Genomic DNA, 15,137 nt, shown 5'->3' with positions numbered 1-15,137 from the left:
TTATCTTCTACTGGCCCTTTATGCAGCCTCTCAGTTCAGCCTCTGTCTGAAACAGCTCCTGTCTCACAAGATAAAACTTATTTAGTTAGATGATTAAAGGACGAGTTCACAGTTTTTCAAGTGTGTCATAAAACAACAGTCAGAACATTTAAACCTGTTTTTCTAACTGTAATCATTCCTCCTGATCATACTGACCATCAGAGGATCCCTTCACCACTGTAAGGAGTTAAAATGTTCTTTATTCAGATAATCAAAGATATGAATGAATGAATCATTGTGTTTTGTACAGTTTGCAAGCTGCTCTGTGGTTTAACAAGAGCATGATAATGGAAGTTGCATGCATCATCAATTCTTGATTGTGTCATAATCTTACATAACATCTTGCAACTGACATTAAGAAACTTTTTTTTTTCTATTTAAAATTGTTAGACAGGCAGTTGAGTCTTGGAAAATTTTATGAATCATAGACTCACCAGACAGGTTTTGGTCTAATAATCCATCTGAGTAGGTTACTAGAGTCCAAACAGCCTCAATCTGAGAGGAGCTGCTCTGCACCTCTGTACTAAGAAGTTAAAGGAGTGGTTCACTATTGTTTAAATGTGTCTTAAAACAACAGTCAGGAGCCTAAATGAACATTAAACCTGTTTTTCTTGCTGTAATCATTCCTCCTGTTCATACTGACCATTAGAAGATCCCTTCATAATGACCTTACAATGGAAGTGATGGAGGACAAAAATATATTTAAAAGTTTATCTGAAGCTAATATGAAGCTTCAGCGTCCAAATGAGTCAAATCAAGTAGATATCTTTCAACGTTACAGTCTTTTTAGTGCCAAAGTTCCTCTTTTTGTTACTATACTTCCACCTGCAGCTCAACAGGGAAACACTGTCCGAGGAAACACAAAGAGGGAATTTGATGCTAAAAAGACTGTAAATGTGTCAGATATCCACTTGATATGACTAACTCAGACTGCTGAAGCTGAATAGAAGCTTCACACAGACTTTTAAATGACTGTGTGGACACACTGTGGATTTTGGCCTCCATCACTTCCATTGAAAACACATTTGAAGGATCTTTTAATGTCCAGTATAAACAGGAGGAATGATTACAGCGAGGAAAACCTCTTTCACTGCTCATATGGACACCTGACTGCTGGTTTAACACACACATGAAAAATTGTGAAGCTGTCCTTTAATTATCACACAAATTTGTGTAGCAGACCATAAATATCCTCTCCCCCAGGATGAAACTTCAATATCAGACAAATCTGCAAACCCAGGAGTTCATCCAATGTTTTCTAATTTATTACCTGCATATGGCACTAAAACTGAGGTGAGAGTAAACGTGTGTTCAGGTGTAATCTGAGATCGGAGGATTTGAGTTCTGCTGCAGGAGAAACTGTCTGAGCTGCACTGCAGGTTGTTGTCCTGTAGGGGGAGTCAGAGCTCCGTCCCTCCACATATCAGACTCACTGAACCACAAGTATCACAGCTGAACCAGCTCCCTCCTCACAATTATACAAACTTTTATAAAAAACAAGAAGAAAATAACACTAATAGACCGATGAAAAACACCAAAAACACTGACTGTAGAGTAATATGGAAAAACATTTGAATACGGTGCACAAATAGGGGCTGAGGCGGTAGTGATGGTGGGTGGGGGGTCGGGTCTCTCTTCATTTTTTCCCTTCATTCTCAGCAGCTACTGAAGCTTCATTCACATTTGGAGTCATAAATATAAACACAGACCAGTCCACTGTAGAAGCCCAGTGTCAGCTGGCATGAATGAATAAAGCCCCTCAGGGACTTCAGACTCTGAGGCACAACTTCCCCTTCTCGGCCAAAACTGACAACTATTTAAAATAATGAGAAGTAAACTCCAGTCTTCCTGTTTTCTGGTTTTAAAACTCTTCCTCTTCTGGCTGTAGCTCCTGAACCAGAGTGACTATGTGCATAAATGAGGTTTTGACAAAAAGAAAACACCTTAAAGTTTCTTTTTGAAAGTGTCAGAAACACTGTAGGTGACACAGAAACAGAGCGGCAGGTCTAAATAACCGTCTGTGTCTGTGTCTTTAAAGATGAAGGACAGTATGTGGCTGTACACAAAATACCAGTGAATACCTGCCTGTTTTTTTTTTTTTTTTTTATGAAAAGGTCCAGGCAGATTTCCAAAAATGACATTTGGAGAGACAAGAAGGGAGCGAGGGCCAACGAGCAGACGCCAGCGTTCTAGCTGAGTTACTAATGAGGTTAAAGAAACCAGAACAGTTTTTGACAGCGGCTCCAAACAGCAGATATGGAAGCTGCCGTCTGTCTGTGTTTCATTTCAGGTTTTTAAAAAAGGTCACACCGAAGACCGGGCTGAAATACAAGAACAGGACTTTGTAGAGCAGCCAGTAACTGATGCAGCAGGACCAGTGTGACCTGTAACTCTCAGACACACTGGTGTTAGATCTCTAAGAAGAGGAGACGATGTGAAAATCCTCCTGATCCAAAGAGAGTTTTTACATTTTCACTCTTTAGACTCTTTCACCTCAAGATCTGAATCAAGAATATGAAATTAAACATTTTCTCTAAAGTGTGAAATAGATTTTTGTAGCTTCTTGACGGCTTTATAATCCCAGATCCTGACACACACATTTGTAAATATAATACATATCGATGGCCAAAGCGCAAAACCTCCTATCTGCAGAATTTTCTGATTGGTGGATTTCACTTTGGATGATGAGAACGAGGAAGGTTTTGCTCATATTCAGTCTGTCTGCAGGATAATCCCGCCCTTCATTGTGACAGAAAAGCCACACAACAAAACAGAAACACAACACAGAGTCTCTGGATGTGTAGAGAGGCTGCAGCACGAATCACTGAACATTCATCTCCAGCAGACGAGGAAGCAAATACACTGAATTTAAGGAACCCTAATATACTACAATGTAGTAACTATTACATTTACTACATCTTTTTACCTGAAAACAAACTAAATTTTATTTTAATTATTAACTTAATTTAGAGCATCGTTTTGTAGAACCTCTTCCAACTTGCACCAAGTGCAAAAGCTCCAATCTGCACATTGAGAGGCATTAATATCTATAACACATAATATAATAATATAGAATGAAAGTGATGTTGATTTTGATATATGTGATGCTGAATCTGATGTAATGTGTATCATATGACATATATGTTTTGATATTTGTGATATTTTTTTTTTGAGGGATGCTCTTTTTGATGCACTTTATTGAACTGATAATTGCTTTCAGATGTTTATCACCGTGTGCAGGCTGGATGGTTAAACACACCCATCATCATGGAGCTTATCAGCCTGTCAGTGAGCATGGATGTATAAATATAGGTGTGTTATTATTATTAAACTATCTCATACGAACTATCTGATTACATTTTGTAGCTTTGAGTAAGTGTGCAGGCGTTTTTTCACTCATACTGAAGAAAAGCCCAAAATGCAAGAGCAGCAGTTTGTAGAGCAGTAACAGTAACTGATGCAGCACTAAAGAGGCTCTAACAGCATGAAGTAAAATACCTCAAAATGTACAAAAGTGAATCTCAGAGTACATTTATGTGGAGCTCAGTGTGTCAGCGAGCACACTGACACTGTTTCTGTTTGTGTCCTCGAGGCAGCGGGGTGTTTTTCTTCTGTTTTCAGTTCTGCTGTCAGAAGCGTTTTTCCTCCTCCAGCGGCCGGCTGCAGTCATCTCGTCCCTACTGCTGTTTCTGATTTCACACAACAAAGATCTGAGGGACACGCAGCTCCTGCACACAGAACGCCGCTACCGACTCAGCACATCAGATTATTATAATTTCATCACAGCTCAGTTCATGTAAAAAAAACAGTCTCTCTGTCGCCTCTCCAGAACAGAAGCTGATGGAAAAAGTAGAAGAAGTCTCTGCCTGAAGCTACGTTCCTATGTGTCTCTGCAGTGGGAGGTCGGGGGGGGGGATGCAGAGACCCGGGTTTGGTTCAGGTTAATTAAAGATGCTGCCGTTGTATTAAACAGAGACCAGGATCTTTCATCAGAGTCTGAACACAACCACAAACACTGAAACGCTGCTGCAGTTTCTACCAGCAGAGATTTTACTGCGACATCTGGTATTTTGGTGGGAAAAAAGGACACTGAACATTTAATTTATATGTTCAGTATCCACAGTTACCAAGTCCATTAACTGACAACATTTTCTCATAATACAGAAAAAAATCCATCAGTGTCATTCAGTCGTCATTACATTACTCAGAAAACATATTTGCGTAGTTTAAGACAGGTTTGTACCAAGCCAGAAGTTTTAAACAATCTCTCAGTTTTTACTGTAATTATAACCAAATGACATTGACATATATGTTATCAGTGTATCTGTAATTGTGTCAGCCTGTTCCTGTCCATACTGTCATTTTTCTTTCTTGGTTTATTCTGTTCACACAACATCTATTTCCTGTCTGTACGTCCAGGAACAGGGATCCTCCATGAGGTTTCTTCCTTTTTTCTCCCCATTAAAAGTGTTTTTGGGGAGTTTTTCCTTATTCAAACTGTGCATCTAAGGACAGATTGTACAGATTGTAAAGCCCCCTGATGCAAATGTGTGATTTGTGATAATTGGGCTATAAATAAAAAATTATTTGACTTGACATTGTTCTTTTTCAGGAACCACTCTAAGAATTTACAGGGTAAAACTTTATTTTACAGGTGCTAAAGTTTCCTATAACATCCTGGAAAGAATTTTTTTAAAATAAATTTTAAAAAAGTTTCCTGCAAATAACTATGTAATCACAGCTAAAATAGTGACAATGTTAAGGTTGTTCACTTACAATTAAAGCAGCTACAACAATGCATTGGTATTAATAACGTTAAATATATTTAATATATCAGTCACAGCCTGATCTTCTGCTTTTACTTTAGTACCTAAAGTAAATTTAGGTGGTACTACTTCTACACTTGTAATTTTATTGTAATGGAGTATTTTTACATTGTAGTATTAATACTTTTATTGAAGTAAAGGATCTGAGTTCTTCTTCCACCGCTGTTAAATATAGTTACCTCTTATTTTTACTGGTTGTACATTATGACATGAGGAGAATTGCATCCTAGTAAATAACGTGTTCCTCATGAGATAAAACAGTCTGTAGTGTCTGTAATGTGCACGGCTCAGTACTAAAACACACAGTCATTGTTTAGTGAATGACTGAATTCCAGAGCACAGTGAGATTTTATGTCAGAACTTATGTTTGGCTCCGTTTCACATCCTCATCCATATTCAGGACTCGTCAGCATCAGCTGGTCTTTCAAAAGAGTTCGGTATCTGAGTGACGGAGCTGCTCTGACGAACAGCCGGCCTGTTGTGCGCTACATGAATATTTCATATGTCCAGAATCTCTTCCCGGTTTCTACTGTGACCTGCAGCCTTGACACGACATCCTGTAGCTGAAAAGATCTCTATAACAGTCAGCGAGGCCTGCTGAAGTGCTGTTGTGCAACCAGCTTGTTTTAACTGTCCCCAAAACTGGGAGCAGTAGTTGCAGTCAGGTAACATTTATTCCAAGACTGACAATGATGATGAAGTTTAAGAGACCCGTTTAATTGCAGCAGCTCACTCTGGGGGCCCTTAAACAATAAATACAACTAATCTGGTGTGTTTCTGTCCAGCTCTGGGCCCCCAGAACCTTTTTTATTTTATATTCTACAGCATAAATCAGTTTATGTTTCATTTCTGGGTCACTTTAGAGTGAATTTAGCAAATACGGAGCCATGTTTTGTTTACAACTGCAATGACAAAACATTTTAATTTCATGACTGTTCTGATGTGCAGCTCTAACTGGATTCTTCTCCATAGCAACGGCAACCGAGGCTTATGGGTATTGTGGTATTTTGAGCCGTCAGTCATGCTGAAATGATTTCTCAGAAACACAAATTACAGAAACCTATAGTACCGTTTAATTATCCATGTTAGTCCTGTGTTAAACCTGCATTAACTGATGTTTTGTCCACTAGTTTTCATCAGAAACAAGTAGTGAACACATCAGCTTTAAGTTGATATGTTGAACTTGTTAGCAAACAGTTGCTTTATTTCCACATCCAGCAGTTACGGAGCAACATGATCCTCCCATTGATAATGTCAATAATAACATGTGAGGTTCCTCAGGGTTCTATTCTTGGTGCTTTATAGTTTCAATCTGGTTAAAGCTGCTTGAAATTAAGTTTTTTTGTCCACTTGTTTTCAGCAGGATAGTCTGTAAAAACTACTTCTGTCATATTATCAGCTTATAAAGTACTTGTGGCTAACATGTTAGCAAACAGTTGCTTATTTCCACATCCAGCAGTTACAGAGCAACATTATCATTCATGTGGAGTCGTGTTTCTGTCCACCTGGTGAATGTGAGTCCAATATTCACTCTCTTTTAGTTCTGTTTTTACTCTCTACCAACTCCTGAGGGAAATATCTGGCTCTTTAGCTGCTAAATGCTCCACTATGCTAGTCTACAGCTAACTGTGTCAGTTTGGTGCTGAGCAGGTAGTGTACAGTGACTTTTTAGACCTTTTTGTCTGTAAACAGCTGTTCCCATGGAGGCCAAACAAGAAAGGTCAGAGAGTCACGAAAATCATCACAGACGGACTTGAGCAGCATCTCCATCCTGAGGCCTCACAGTATGAACGCACCTCAACAGCCGACCGAACCGCAGCCTCCTCCTGGTGGAGCCGTCGCCCTCGGTGCCCCGGCAGCCCCGGTTCGGCCCAGCTTGTCTCGGCTCGGTCTCCCGTCTGTATAATCTGCTCTGTCAGATGGAAGCTGTTGTCCAGGGGGGGTGTAGGGGGGGAATAAGAGCTTTATTGTCCCGATTCTCCTCCTTTGTTGGGGATTGCAGCAACATTTCTAGGTCACCGGCTGTGACTGAACGCCCTGCTGCCCAAACTGATGCATCACTAAGGGAATTCACCCCCTCCTTGTACACACCCCCCCCTTACCATCCCCATATTTCACACAGCACTGTCAGAGGGGAACACAATTAGAAATCCGCTCCCAGCAACAACAACAGCCGGGCTGCGATCTGCCAAACGATTCCAGCCTGTGTTTTCTGTCAGAGCAGATACATTACGGATGCTGACTCAAAGTGTTTGTCAAAAGGCTCTTTCATGGTGATAATTGGACGGACGAGTCCTCAGATCCTTTCCCAATTCACATTTCTCCTCATAATTATCTTTAACCTTTCACCCTGATCTCCCTCAGACGGGTTGAGCACACATTAATGTTCTTGCCTGAGGTTTTGGGATGCTGCTATCCTAAACGTTGTCTAATTGCGGATGATGGTGTTTGTTTCAGCGGTTTTCAGTATTTTATGCATTCATTACAGAGCCGACGCCAGAGAGATGACAGGAAATGAGGAAAAGATAGCTGATGTCATCACCAGGCCAGCTTCTATAACTCAATCAGCATTTCTTTAATGTCTCTCTGAAAAATAAAGTCTGTCCCTGGTCGATCTACAGATACAAGTACATATTAGACGATTTATTCAGCAGCGTGAGTACTTTGTAACTTGGATTCATGATTTACCCTAATATTCACCAACTGGTAAAGTCATTTTTCCAGGTTTTTAGTTATTACAGACTAGTTGTGATAATCATTAATCACTTTGCTGATTGAAATCATTTTGTTTAGTTCGCTGACTATATAGTTTGTTCACTTTTTTCCAAAGGTAACTGGACGCATCACCATTCAGATGCACCTCAGAACGCAGAACGTTAACGCATCGCTGTTCATATGACCTGACGGTTGGTTCAATGGTTGGTTCAGTCGTACGTTCAGTCTGTTGATGGTCTGAGCTGCACATTAAAAGCTCAGCAGCCAATTATTTACGACGGGCTTCTCAGATTACGATGTTTCTGCTGAGATCTTCTAATTTTTTAATGAGGAGGTAATGTACTGTGAACCGCGCTGAGTGGAGCTGCACCGCTAAAAGCCACTGATTCAGATCAGATAATAGTCATTCAGTTCACTTTCAGATTCATTGATGAAGATTTGTTTGTGCTTCGATTACAGACATGTCTGCAGTGCCTCGCCACTCACCAGTGGACTCACCTCTTCTACTGAGCCGGGACATTTGATGGTCTAGGGCGGGCAAACTCAAATACCAGACTTCAAGGTCCATTGAACACATTTCCACTGCATAAAAGGTCCAGTAAGGCTGCATTACATGATGATGTTTCAGCACAAAATACTCCAGACTTATGTACATGAGCAGCATTTCTATCAATGTGAGAGGTGACAACTTTGTTGTGTAACCAAATCCTTACACTTGGAAACAAAAGGTGTGTTTATTAGTGAGCTCTTCATTGTATTCAATGTTGAAAATGTGTAATTTTACGATTATTCTGCTGGAAGTTTGATATGATGACTTTAACTGGTTCAGTTTAGTGGTTCTTCTTCTTGTTCTGGGGATAGTTTTGGTCAAAATGTCGTAGTTATATTTTACATTAACCCACCACTCTTCACTATGGCCACTGTCTCATTGCAAATCAAGCTTGATTGTCTTCCATCGGGCTAAATGAATGTGTATTTCTCAGTCCACTCATCCTTAAACACATAGTTTTTGCTGTCAACTTTTCTTTTTACTTTATGCACTTTTTAAGCAGTCAGAGACGTGAACCTGCCAGTTCAGAGCAGACAAGGAGGGAAACCAGTCGCTCTGAAGCAGTCAGAGACATTAGACTATTTCTGTCGCTTATTATATGAACTTCCAGGAGAGTCTGTCTGAAAATACGCTCCTTCATCCCAGTAGTTAAACAATATCACGTCTCCTCGCCTCCCTATGACGGTCGGCTTTCACTCCACCTGCAAGTGCAAACGTTCTGAACAACTTTAAGCATAAACTAATTTCCAACATGATCAGACATGATGTCACAAGAATCAGTTCTGATCGACCTTTATTTTTTTAACTTACTATACTTTATTAGACATTTCAGCACAAAGTCAAGAGGTTGTGATATGTACGGCACAGAGGAATCAGATATATCAGGCTTGGATACACACACAATACTTGTTAGTAGATCAGTTCATTGTTGGTTTGGATCCAAACATGAGTTGTTTGTTGACAAGAAGAAAATCATAGAACATCACCAGCTGTGTCCTTTAAGTGAAAATAAATATCTTCCACTGCTGAGAATTTGCAGGTTTTCAGTCCAAACAAATATACCTGCTGATTCTGACTCATCTCCTGCACCCACTTCCTGTCTGCAGTCACCGTTTTATCATATTAACTTTGAAGTTGTTAAATCACCATTAAAGGCTCTGCAAAAGCAAAAGTGGGTCACATTAGCTTTAATGCTGTACTGCAGGTACTGTATGTATCAACCCTTGTGGTTCGTTTCCTGTTTGTTGTCATGATTTTCCAGATTGTTTCTCCTGACATGTTAAATATTTCCATAGTTGTAACTAAAGAAGACACTGAAGCAAACAGTTGTATAAATACAATATCTCAGTTTGAGCAGAAATCCTGAAACAACATGTCTCCTGTAGAGTAGCAGGACCTTCAGCAACAGCCCAGAGTTTCTCTTCTTTGTCTTCTCTGGATGTGAAACTCAGCAGCAGACTGTGAGGACGGTGACATTTCAATCTGCAGAGTTTCACTTTCACTAAGTGAAAGAACAGATTGGATGTGAAGGGTTTGCGGAGGGAACTGCAGCAGGCGTCTAGAGGGACTCCTCAGACTGAATCAGATCACTGCAGCTCTCTGACAGCAGCTCCAGTCGGCCTCCGTTAAAAAAACTCTTTACCTGAGGGCACGAAGTGCTGCTGCAGAGTCACAGTCAGTTAGCAGCAGAAACACCATCACACTGCAGCCGGGAACAAACACATATAGAGCGTTCAACTGAGCAGCAGCTACTGATCGATCTTTTTCTTTTTAGTCTGTGAACAGGAAGAAATAACAGTGATGTTGGTGCATCAGTTCAACACTTCGATCCAAAGGAAGATATAGTGACTAGTGATGTGCAGAGATCCCAGTATTTGTATTTGTTGAGGCAACAAAATTATTTGTATTTGTATTCGAATAAAAGTGGAAAGAAGCTTAAAAATCCTGTTTTTGTTTTTATTACGCTTTGAATTTTAGAAAATTAAAATCTTACAATAAGTGTTCATGAATAAACTACCTTATGAAGGACGTCCCCACACCGGGTCTCAAACTGGAGTCTCCCAGATCATAGATGACTGCACTGACTACTGAGCTAAAACTTTACTCATCACCTCATTGCAGACAGACCTCTACCTATTTATACACCCATAACACAGAGACAACACAGTGTGTAACGTGTAGAGACTTCAAAGGTGATTCTTGCTTTGCACTTTTCATTTATTGCCTATTTTTTTTACAACCTAACTTTGTGGAAAGAAGAAGAATGAGAACAACAGGTTATGGAGAGTCTCTTGGGAGCACTTCAAGCATGTCAGTAGCTCAGCTTTATCTCTGGGGAACAACCCAAACTCCAGGAGTGATGTCTAAATTAGGAAATGTGCGTCATGTAGCAGGTGGATGTGACTCCCCTTGTTAAGACCTGCTGATAGACGCAACAGCGGAGCAGAAGAGAGGCACTGAGATAGTGATGTAACCGACCTGCACGCTGTTATTTGACATGTTTTTCTTTTTCTTCCTGAGCACAAATAATTTTTTTAATATTCATAAAAAACCAACTATTTGTGCTTTGCCGAATAACGTATTTGTATTCGGGCACACCCCTAATAGTGACAACTTCAGATCCCACTTCCAGAGAACATGTGCAACTGTTAGATATCTGGAGCTACAATAAATCAATAAAGAGGCCACAACAGTCAGTGTTAACTGCCATAAATGGCTGTTTATTAAAAACAAGAAATAACATCCTAACAGGGAGGAAAAGGAGGTGACTGATGCATCATGGCCAGGAAACCAACCATCTACTGGCAGCATGCAGGGAGTTTCCTACCTGTAATATGATTCAACTAAAAGACCACAATTACAGAGTTAAAATGCTACCTTACCTAAAAACAATACTATAATAAACAATGCTAAAATTAATGGCAATCAGCGCTTTACCTTTAAACAAACAGAGCACTGTTATAAATTTAGTGCAAGATTAATAATCTGCAAAACACTAAATACCTTACATATCTTGTCCCCAGCACACAGTTTCTTTTCTACTTTTCAGCCTACAAGTTATGGCAGATTTACTTTATAAAATCATTAAAAAAGTACCTCAAGGTGTTTTCACCTCCACTTTACCCCAAACAATACCAAAGAAGAAGAGGCAGAACAAATACAGACATGGCGACTTGGCAGCAAGCTGTTAAAATGATGTTCATAACTTTTGATTTTACTCAAAGGCTGTTATGATGTTCAGACTCCCAGCCAGAAAAAAAAAAGTTACCTGAATCTGCACCATCCGGGACGATGGGTCTGGTTGCCGTGGAAGCCTGGCCCTCCCCAGCCCTCCCAGGACGTCCGTCTCATCACAGTAAACAGTCCTGGGAGCAGTTGGGAGAAGGTCAGTGAGCAGCTTGTTCAGCGCCGGAGCCTCAGTGTACCCGTTGCCCCATTGTATCTGAATGAATGGGGCTGTCTAATTACTGGAGCGGTGGCGGGGGCCTCCAGCCTCATTTACAAAAGACTCAAACGCGCATGTTTGTTGCCAGAGAGCAAATCAAAGCCAAACGAGTGATTAGAGAAGAATGTGGTTTACATACAAAGAGTCTCCTCAGGGTGATTCTGTGATGAATACAATGAAGGCAAGAACGTTGTGTCATTACCCAAGCGCATGAATGTTATAAATACAAATTAATTTTTTAATAATATGATCTTAAATGATGGGGGGAAAGTACAGTCAGGATTTTTAAGAAAACAAACAACTGTTCCACCTCTTGGCTCTGAATGATGCTGATCAGTGTAAAGTACAGTGTGTTCTGATGCATCTGATAGAGAATGATGAAAGATTATTGGAGGTCATAATGTAAACAGAGCAAGACTATGATGCGTTCAGGTACTGCATTTAAGTATAATTTTGAGGTATTTGTACTTCACTTGAGTATTTCCATGTGATGCTACTTTCTACATTTCAGAGGGAAATATTGTACTTTCTACTCCACTACATTTATTTGACAGCTTTAGTTACTTTTCAGATGAAGATTTGACACAATGGATAATATAACAAGCTTTTAAAATACAACACATTGTTAAAGATGAAACCAGTGGTTTCCAACCTTTTTGGCTTTTGACGTCTTACAAAAAGCAGTGTGTAGTCGGGGTCCCCTCAGATTTATCTGCTGACCCTTTGGAGGGGCCCGACCCCTAGGTTGGGAACCACTGGACTAAACTAGCTAACTGTATATAAAGTAGTGTAAACTAGCTCCACCTCCAGCAGCTACAACAGTAACATGCTGCTCTAACACTGATGCTTCACTATTAATAATCTAATGATGTCATATACAATAATATATCAGTCAGAGGGACCAAACCACTACTTTTACTGCAATACTTTAACTACATCAAGCTCATTATACTTATGTACTTTTACTGCAATACTTTAACTACATCAAGCTCATAATACTTATGTACTTTTACTGTAGGAGGATTTTTCATGCAGGACTTTTACTTGTAATGGAGTATTTTTACTTTGCTGTATTGGTTATTTTTACTAAAATAAAGGATCTGAGTACTTCTTCCACCGCTGCCTGCATTCAGAAATGTGAGGATATTTTCTCTGAGGTTGGAGATGAACAGTTTATCCAAATATCTATCAAGTCAACAACTTTCAAGCCAAGACTCCATTTGTAGCTGTTGTTGTTGAGTTTACAGGGACACTTTGGTCCAGACTGAAATATCTCAGATGGATTGTTGTGAAATTTTGAGCAGACATTCGTTCATAATGAATCCACATAACTGATCCCTTGATGACTTTTCCTCTTGTGCCACCATCTAGTCAAAACGTCTACTTGAATTCATCACAGCAGTAAATTCCTCTAAAACAAATGACTGAACTTTAACCTCAGCTGTACTTTGAGATGAATGGTAACGTATAACATGCTAAATATTAGCACTAACTATACGTATGTTCATCAAAATTAAAATGCACAACTCTTCTCTTTATTCACCAAACATTGTCGGCTATCTCACCTTCATCAGGGTGGCCGCCTCCGTTATTTCACCAATTCATCATGTGATCAACAAATCACCATATAAAACATCAGAATCAATAACCTCTTCAAAATGATTCACAGCATCGTCCAGAAAATTTACTTTTTCATCTCGAGCCATCAGTCAGTTAAATATTCATCTTCCAAATCAGGTCATCCGAGGCACAGTGTTTAACATCCTTTAATTTTTGTTTTACATTTCTGAATAATCCTTTCTGAAAAGAATAGATGTTCTGGTTAAAAGGCCTTTGACATTTTTCTTAGGATTATATGATCGTTTTGAAGAAGTAATTAATTCTGGTGTTTTATACTGTATATATGGTGATTTGTTGATCACATGAGGTCTAAAGGAGAGACAACCAAAAACGTTGAGAGTTGTGTGACATGTTTTAATTTTGATGGACTTGAATTGAAGTTCATTCTGGTCCCCACCTCGCTGCGTGTGTGTTCTTAAAGCAGAAGATTGAACTATATGCATGTTAACATGCTAAAAGAGCATGTCAGCAAGCTCAGGCTAAAATGCTAAATACTATATTTTATAGGCTACAATTAATGCTAACACGCTAAAATGATAAACATTAGTTTATTACACTAATGTGTTAAATGTAAGCATGTCAGCATGCTAACAGACTAAACATGACATAAAATGTTGGCATGTTAGCATGCTCATACTGAAATGCTAAATGTTGTATTCTAAATTATTAGTGCTAACTTGTTAAAATGTTAAACATTAGTTTATTACACTAAAATGTTAAATGTAAGCATGTCAACATGCTAATATGCTAAAACATAACAGACTTTGATTACAGATCAGATGTTTGCATGTTAACGTGCTCACATTAGCATATTAGCATGCTAACAGACTAAACATGACATAAAATGTTGGCATGTTAGCATGCTCATACTGAAATGCTAAATGTTGTATTCTAAATTATTAGTGCTAACTTGATAAAAAATGCTAAATGTTGGTATGTTGCATACAGATTCAAACATGCTAACAAGCACCATGCTAACTGCTGGCATGTGGCCCAGGAGCTGCAGCGAGTCATCCACTGATCAGAAAGGCGGCATGTACACATGACCTAACTTTATATTGATGTTTGAAGCAACAGTAAGCAGGATGTACTGTTTTGAGGCCAGAAACCATCAGAAACAACTGAATAAATGAGCCTGGGTGTGCTGTGCTGTCTGTGTGCACTGTACTGTTCACTGAGGCGGCCAGCTGAGAGGCAGACTCCCTCCGTCGTCATGACAGCGGGAGGTGAAGAACAATGGCGTGCTGTGTCCTCTCCGGCTGGGCGGTGATGGCAATGATGATGACGAAACGATGGCGAGATTACAAATAGCTGAGAGTTGTGCTGAGCGTGACGCAGCAAACCAACCGTTATCAGAGAAGATGCTGATATTTATCTGATGTGTCTGCAATTTGAGCAAATAAAAAAAACTAACTTATGCATTAATTTTCATGTATTTAAACACTGACCTTTCAATGCTCTGTTTGATGAAGATGTATTTAGTAAAACTGACTGTAACTCTCAGTGGAGGAGGACTTCTTTGAGCGTCTGAACAAAAGCAGCTGTGTCCTCTGGACAGACGGCGATGGCGAGTCTCACTCTGTACATCTCTGTACATAACAGGAATCATGATTTTACTAAATACAATGCATTGCCAGATATATACTTCTACTGTAAGAAATCAGTTGCTTGTTCTGTGCAACATTTTCATTTTGTAGCTGTAATGAACTCTGCAGCCTCCAGGGGACGCTAGCAGGACTTTACAGTGTTTTTGCCTGCATGGAAATTCATTTGTGTCTTTGCAAAGTCTTCAGAGTTGTGCTGGTTCATTCCATATTCTCAGTTCTAAATTATCTTTATCGACCTCCTCGATGTTACTGAACACAGAAACTCAGACTCAACTCAGACTGGATGATGTAATGATCCTACAGGTTTATGTCCATGATTTTGGCAGACGGTAAAG

Source organism: Thunnus thynnus, chromosome 5 (genome assembly GCF_963924715.1).
Source record: "Thunnus thynnus chromosome 5, fThuThy2.1, whole genome shotgun sequence".
In the NCBI taxonomy this organism is placed as follows: domain Eukaryota; kingdom Metazoa; phylum Chordata; class Actinopteri; order Scombriformes; family Scombridae; genus Thunnus; species Thunnus thynnus.
Note: the sequence above shows the minus strand (reverse complement) of the source record.